Genomic DNA, 7,982 nt, shown 5'->3' with positions numbered 1-7,982 from the left:
GAATGGCTTGCTCTTTACCTGACAAAGTATCATTAAAGGAATTGGAGAGAGAGGTTTTCACGGTGATGCTCTTTAAGAAATTCTGTAGGTGTCGTGCAGGGCGGGAATCACACCAATGTGGGAGACAAACATGACTTCCTGGTTGACCTTGCTTTGCCCTAACATGACCACTGGGAACAGTCTACTTGTTTGGGGTCCCAAAGCATAAGTTCTTCACCCAATTAAGGTTGACACTTGCAGGAGCAGGAAGGCTGTAGCTGACACCTAGGAAGACTCCAAATATTACTCCCAATAAGTCTGTGAGGACAAGCATGACAAAAGCACAGCTGAAGTTCCAAGGTTTGGGCATAGGTATATCCAGGTAACATGTCATCTTTTGGAATATAAGAAAAATCCCTCAATAAGGCCTGCGCATAAAAATTTTTAATCAGTTATTTTCTATCTAACCCATAAGAGAAAATATATCTAAGCAGTTCTCGGGGAAACTAAGATAGAACAATGAAGTTAAATTCCACTGAGGCAAATATTTAGATTTCCTATCTTTGTATGGGCACAAAACAATAGAAGATTCTAAACAGGGATCCTGACAGTGGGGTCTCTAAAGAAGACGGACTCAAGACAGATCAGTTCTATGACAGATCAGTTCTATTTGGGAATCAAGAAGCTATCTGTCCATCACTGTTCTTGTATTCTTGTATGATATCATCCATATTCATCTGATGCCAAGGCAGAATCCCACAGTGTTCTCTAAAAGTCTGTGGTTAAGTCCATTATCAAAGAGCAGTATTTAGAAAAATTTCTAATGAGTCAAGTTATGTCAGACTCCAGTCAAAGCACTTTGCCTGTATCATAAAGTTTAATCCTCAGTATGAGCCATGAGATAAGAACTGATAATACCACCCCTATTTCACAGATGACCAAACTGAGACAAATGGTGTTAAAGGGATTGGACCAAACTCTGAGGGTGTGAATGTCAGACCAGGCAAGCCAGCACTGGAGGCACCTCATGACACTGCCTCTTTCTTGAGTGGCATAGAGACAAGAGACAGAGATCTTCCACCCACTGATTGATTTCCTAATGCCTGCAACTTCCTGGGCTGGACCAAACTGAAGCAGGGAACTCAGAATTTCATCTGGGTCTCCGATGTAGGTGTCCTGGAACCAAGTATTTAAATCATTACCTGCTACTCCCCATGGTGCACTTTAGGAAGAAACTTGGCTCAAAAGTAGAACTAGGACTTGAACTCAGGCACTCTGATTAACTGCTGCAATAAATCTTGATCCTCAATCTTTTGTTTAAGGTAAATGGATATTTTATTCACTTATACTTAAACCAACCAAACTGGTTCTAATATCATTATGTAGCAAAATATAAAAATTTTTAAAGATTTATTTATTTGAAAGGCAGAATTACAGAGAGGCAGAGGCAGAGGCAGAGAGAGAGAATCTTCCACCCGCTGGTTCACTCTCCAAATGGCCGCAACAGCTGGAGCTGGCCAATCCAAAGCCAGGAGCCAAGAGCTTCTTTCCAGGTCTCCCATGCAGGTGCAGGGGCCCAAGGACCTGAGCCATCTTCTACTGCTTTCCCAGGCCATAGCAGAAAGCTGGATCAGTAGAGCAGCCAGGACTTGAACCGGAGTCCATATGGGATGCCAGCACTGGAGGCGGCAGCTTTACCTGCTACGCCACAGCACCAGCCCCTAAAATATTTTTTACAAATATTAGAATAATGAACACATTAGGGATTATAATAAAACACAAGCCTAAAAGGCCGCTACGGCCAGCACACTGTGGCCGGTGTGCTGTGCCGATCCCAAAGCCAGAAGCCAGGTGCTTCCTCCGGTCTCCCATGTGGGTGCAGGGCCCAAGCACTTGGGCCATCCTCCACTAAACTCCTGGGCCACAGCGGAGAGCTGGACTGGAAGAGGAGCAACTGGGACAGAATCTGGCACCCCAACCAGGACTAGAACCCGGGGTGCCGAGGTGCCTGCGCCGCAGGCGGAGGATTAGCCTAGTGAGCAACACCAGCCAATTCCAAATCTTAGCTATTGTGAATTGAGCTGCAATAAACATGGAGGTACAGATAGCTATTTCATATGCTGATTTCATTTCCCTTGGGTAAATTCCCAGGAGTGGGATGGCTGGGTCATATAGTCATTCTATATTCAGATTTCTGAGGTATCTCCATACTTTCTTCCATACTGGCTTTACCAGTTTGCATTTCTACCAACAGTGGATTAGGGTACCTTTTTCCCCACATCCTGGCCAGCATTTGTTTGTTGATTTCTGTATGAAAGCCATTCTAACTGGGGTGAGGTGAAAGCTCATTGTGGTTTTGATTTGCATTTCCCTGAGGGCTAGTGATCCTGAGCATTTTTTCACATGTTTGTTGGCCATTTGGAATTCCTCTTTTTAAAAACGCCTGTTTAAGTCCTTTGCCCACTTCTTAACTTGGTTGGTTGTTTTACTGTTGTTGAGTTTCCTCATCTCTTTATATATTCTGATTATTAATCCTTTATCAGTTGAATAGTTTGCAAGTAATTTCTCCCATTCTGTCAGTTGCTTCTTCACTTTGCTGAGTGTTTATTTTGCAGTACAGAAGCTGCTCAATTTGATGTAATCCCATTTGGCCATTTCATCTTTGATTGCCTGTGCCTCTGGGGTTTTTCCAAGAACTCTTTGCCTATGACAATGTCTTGCAGGGTCTCCTCAAATTTCTCTAATAATTTGATGATATCTGGTCATAGATTTAGGTCTTTATAGATGACAACTTCTTAAGTCTTTATATTCTCTGAGCTGGCCCAGAGTGCAATCAAATCACTTTACCTAAAGCTTTGCTATTTAGGGGTAGAGGTGGGGGTTCAGAGGGGATGGGGATTGGAAATAGCCTGAATTTACAGTGGCAGTCTATCCTAGTTAAATACATTGTTCAACTCTGCACTTTGCTTTTTAGATGTTCAACATATGAACATAAAGCATGTATTTCAAACAACGTACAAATTTGTTCAAAGTTTATGAAATTCCGGCCGGCACTGCGGCTCAATAGGCTAATCCTCTACCTAGCGGCGCCGGCACACCGGGTTCTAGTCCCCGTCGGGGCACTGGATTCTGTCCCGGTTGCCCCTCTTCCAGGCCAGCTCTCTGCTGTGGCCCGGGAAGGCAGTGGAGGATGGCCCAAGTGTTTGGGCCCTGCACCCCATGGGAGACCAGGAGAAGCACCTGGCTCCTGCCTTCAGATCAGCACGGTGCGCTGGCCACAGCGCGCCAGCCGTGGTGGCCATTGGAGGGTGAACCAACGGCAAAAAAGGAAGACTTTTCTCTGTCTCTCTCTCTCTCACTATCCACTCTGCCTGTCAAAAAAAAAAAAAGTTTATGAAATTCCAAAAATTGAAAGAATGTCAGCCTAAATCACACAACTCCTAATGTGTGTCAACTATAGCTAATAAGCACATGTAGTAAAGTTCACTGAACAACACACAAATATTCTGGTGAAAAACAATTTTATTATTATTCACTGCATCTTCAGATGAAAAATTGTGCTGCATTAATATTTATAGTATAAGTTTTCTGAGCCTGACAGCAATATTGGCAGTGCACAGTCAAATATCAAATGGCAACAAAACTTGTCTAGTACTAGAGAAAAAGGTTCCCAGCACTTGTACATTCAAAGTTTCTTTGAAGAACAAACAATATTTCACAGAAATGTATGAGGTTTATGTTTGCATCCCCTCCTGCTGGTAAAGTGTTCTCATCTATGGCCTTGGCAATCTGCTCAGCGGTGCTGGGCTTTCCCACATCACTGAGACTGACTTGTTTTCAGTTGTATTGTAGTACAAGTTGCCACAAGAATGCAAAAGCTTTTAAACAAAACTTGGCACCCATGTGGATAATGTGAACCTGCTATGTGAGGTCATGCTATTGTTGGCAGTGTTTACTTCAGCAAGTAGGAATTTGTATCCTGCATTGTCCAATTGTCAACAAAATAGAGTTTTTAAAAATTTGTATTTTTTCACTCAAGTAAGTTATTTAAATCTAGCCATCGATTTGTGAGCTCCTGGAGAATGGGAATGACTGTTGCATTGCCATCTGCCTTTTTTATCTTTCACATGATTTAGTCATACTAATCAAAAATGCATGTACAAGGGCTGGCGCTGTGGCACAGTGGGTAAAAGCCACCACCTGCAGTGCCAGCATCCCATATGGGCGCTGGTTTGAGTCCCAGCTGCTCCACTTCTGATCTAGCTCTCTGCTATGGCCTGGGAAAGCAGTGGAAGATGGCCCAAATCCTAGGCCCCTGCACCCACATGGGAGACCTGGAAGAAGCTCTTGGCTCCTGCCTTCGGATCAGCCCAGCTCCAGCTGTTGCAGCCATCTGAGGAGTGAACCAGTAGATGGAAGACTTCTCTCTTTCTCCCTCTCTGCTTTGGCTTCTCTATAATTCTGCCTTTCAAATAAATAAATACATCTTTAAAAAATGCATGTACATATTCACACATATATACTCATATATGCAAACATATAAACATTTATGGTTGAAGTGATCAATGCTATACTTTTTTTTTTTTTGGACAGGCAGTGTGGACAGTGAGAGAGAGACAGAGAGAAAGGTCTTCCTTTTTCCGTTGGTTCACCCCACAATGGCCACTGCGGCTGGTGCACTGCGGCCAGCACACCACACTGATCCGAAGGCAGGAGCCAGGTGCTTCTCCTGGTCTCCCACGTGGGTGCAGGGCCAAGCACTTGGGCCATCCTCCACTGCCTTCCCGGGCCACAGCAGACAGTTGGACTGGAAGAGGAGCAACCAGGACAGAATCCAGCACCCTGACAGGGACTAGAACCCCGGGGTGCCGGCACTGCAGGTGGAGAATTAGCCTACTGAGCCGCGGCGCCGGCCAATGCTATACTTTTAAGTTGATCACTCTAATGGAATGGAGGGAAGCTCAAATAGAAGATAGAGAGAGCATTTTGAAGATAATTGTAGTATTCCACACAACAGTAGGAGCCACAGATTTAGAAAAGCAGTAATGGATTTGACACCAGGATTCAAACCAGACTCTTCAGCTCCAGAGCCACCTCTTTGTGCTGCTTTGACTTTGGCAATGTATCTAGAAAAATACAATTAATGGGGGAGGGGTGGAGTCATGATGCTTAATTTTCAGATCTTCTAGATATTCTATATGTTCAATTGTGAACTTGAACAAAAATTTATAAATTTTTATGTTCTGGTGTGTGTCACAGTAACCAACTTAACATCCCCATTCACCAAAAGATTTTCAACTTGGAAAAAAACAAAAAAAACATTTAAAAAGTAGTGATTGATCCCCTTCGTTGTCTACTCAGTAAAGCTGTCCCAGGGCAATATTTAGATGGTGGAATGGATGGGATTAAGTAGTTGATGGATGATGAGTATGAAAGAAAAAGAAAGATATAATAGGATAATAACACTTGTTTTACTCAGCTTTTTGTCATTATAACAAAATACCTAAGGAAATCTAGCTTTATCAAGAAAGAGGTTTATTCTTGCTTATGATTCTGGAGGTTCACAGCCCAAGGTTAGGAGGCTCCATTGTTTAGGTCTCTGATGATGGTGCTGTTTCTGGCTGGGTCCTGGGGCAGCACAGAGCATCACATAACCAGAAGGAATGGGCTGGTCTATGTCTCTGCATAAATCCACCACGATTAAATCACTGGGCTCTAGTGAGTCAATGCAATCTAATCACACCCTACAGGCCCCATCTCTAAACATCATCACTAGATTAAGTTTCTACCCTCTTAGTACCAATAGCATAAGACTTGAGAAACCTAACTCCTGTGTTTTGGGGGACAGATACTCAAAACCTAGCACAACTTTATTCATTCTGAGAAACTTGCAGATGGGAGTGTAATTTTCCAAGGTGGAAGAAATTTCCCAAATAATCATTACAAGCATCTACCTTCCTTTCTCCCATGGGCTTTCCATTAGTATTGGGGTCAACTCTTCAACTGATGTACTTGAACTGTATTTAATCATTGCCTAGTTATTTCACTCCAGATATTCCTGATATATTCCAAGCAGCCCTGATCAAGCTGAAAAGCACTGAATTTTGCACAGGGTGCCAACATATCTCCTGCAACAAAGACTGTCTCTGACAGGGCTATGGACTTCATAACACTGCTAGGTGATACTCTGGATGATCCAACTGATCATCCCGCTTTACTAAAATCCATTGACTTCTTCAAATCAATCGGCCTTAATCCTAATATGCTTGCACTGGAGACAATAAGCTACCTTCCTCTACTAACACAACCAATAAGTAAAAAGTGTTTAGCTTTCATGTGGAGTTGCAGAGTTATCTACCTAATGAACTGAATTAAAGATGAAGCAGGGCATGAATTGGAAGAATCAATATCATCAAAATGTCCATTCTCCCAAAAGCAATTTAGAAGTTCAATGCAATACCAATCAAAATACCAAAGTCATTCTTCAAAGACCTAGATGCTGAAATTCATATGGAGAAACAGGAGACCTCAAATAGCTAAAGCAATCCTTTACAATAAAAACAAAGCCGGAGGCATCACAATTCAAGACTTCAAGACATACTACAGGGCAGTTATAATCAAAACAGCCTGGTACTGTACAAAACAGTACAAAAACAGATGGATAGACCAATGGAACAGAATAGAAACACCGGAGATCAATCCAAACATCTATAACCAACTCATATTCAACAAAGGACCTAAAACCAACCCCTGGAACAAGGACAGCCTCTTCAACAAATGGTGCTGGGAAAACTGGATGTCCACATGTCGAAGTATGAAGCAAGACCCCTACCTTACACCTTATACAAAAATCCACTCAACATGGATCAAAGAACTAGAGATGCGCCACGACACCATGAAACTAATTGAGAGCATAGGGGAAACCCTTCAAGATATTGGAACAGGTGAAGAATTCCTGGAGAAGACCCCAGAGGCATGGGAAATCAAAGATAAAATAAACAAATGGGATTACCTCAAATTGAAAAGTTTCTTTACAGCAAAGGAAACAGTCAGGAAAGTGAAGAGGCAACCAACAGAATGGGAGATATTATTCACAAACTACACAACAGATAAAGGATTAACAACTAGAATCTATAAAATGATCAAGAAACACCACAGATTCAAAACAAACAACCCAATAAAAAGATGGGCCAAGGACCTCAACAGACATTTTTCAAAAGAGGAAATCCAAATGGCCAACAAACACATGAAAAAATGCTCAAGATCCCTAGCCATCAGGGAGATCAAAACCACAATGAGGTTTCATCTCACTCCGGTTAGATTGGCTTAGATACAGAAATCAACCAACAACAGATGCTGGCAAGGATGTGGGGAAAAAGGGACACTAATCCACTGTTGGTGGGAATGCAAACTGGTAAAGCCACTATGGAAGACAGCTTGGAGAGTCCTCAGAAACCTGAATATAGCACTACCACAGGACCCAGCCATCCCACTCCTTGGAATTTACTCAAATGGAATTAAAGGAGAGAAAAAAAGAGCCATTTACACCTCAATATTTGTTGCAGCTCAATTCACAATAGCTAAGACATGGAATCAATCTAAATGTCCATCAGCGGGTGACTGAATAAAGAAATTATGGGATATGTACTCTATGGAACACTATACAGCAGTAAAAAACAATGTAATCTGAGCATTTACAACAAAATAGAGGAAGCTGGAAAATATCATGCCGAGTGAAATAAGACCGTCCAAAAGGGACAAATATCATATGTTCTCCCAGATCGATGGCAACTAAACGAGCATCTAAAATGATACCCATTGAAGTGAAATGGACACTATGAGAGACAATGACACGATCAGCCCTTGTCTAGACTGTTGAGGAACAACTTACTATTTTATTCCTTTTAGTATTTTGTTGTTGTTATTGTTGCTCTGTTTGTTCTACTTAATACCACTGGTTGAACTCTGTAATCAATACACACTCATTCTTAGGCGTTTAAAAT

The 7,982-nt window shown here is 42.2% G+C and overlaps 1 long non-coding RNA gene across 1 annotated transcript in view; it reads right to left on the bottom strand.

Annotated features, from left to right (window-relative positions):
- Positions 1–1,376: 1,376 nt before the first annotated feature.
- LOC138845172 (uncharacterized) overlaps positions 1,377–7,982 on the bottom strand; it is a 48,306-nt gene continuing 41,700 nt past the window's right edge. Inside the window, exon 2 of the long non-coding RNA XR_011381978.1 lies at positions 1,377–1,700. This is a non-coding gene — a long non-coding RNA (uncharacterized lncRNA). The remainder of the gene's footprint in view (positions 1,701–7,982) is intronic.

Source organism: Oryctolagus cuniculus, chromosome 14, assembly GCF_964237555.1.
Source record: "Oryctolagus cuniculus chromosome 14, mOryCun1.1, whole genome shotgun sequence".
Classification (NCBI taxonomy): domain Eukaryota; kingdom Metazoa; phylum Chordata; class Mammalia; order Lagomorpha; family Leporidae; genus Oryctolagus; species Oryctolagus cuniculus.
The sequence above is the reverse complement of the archived record's forward strand: the minus strand, read 5'-3'. Positions and strand labels throughout refer to the sequence as shown.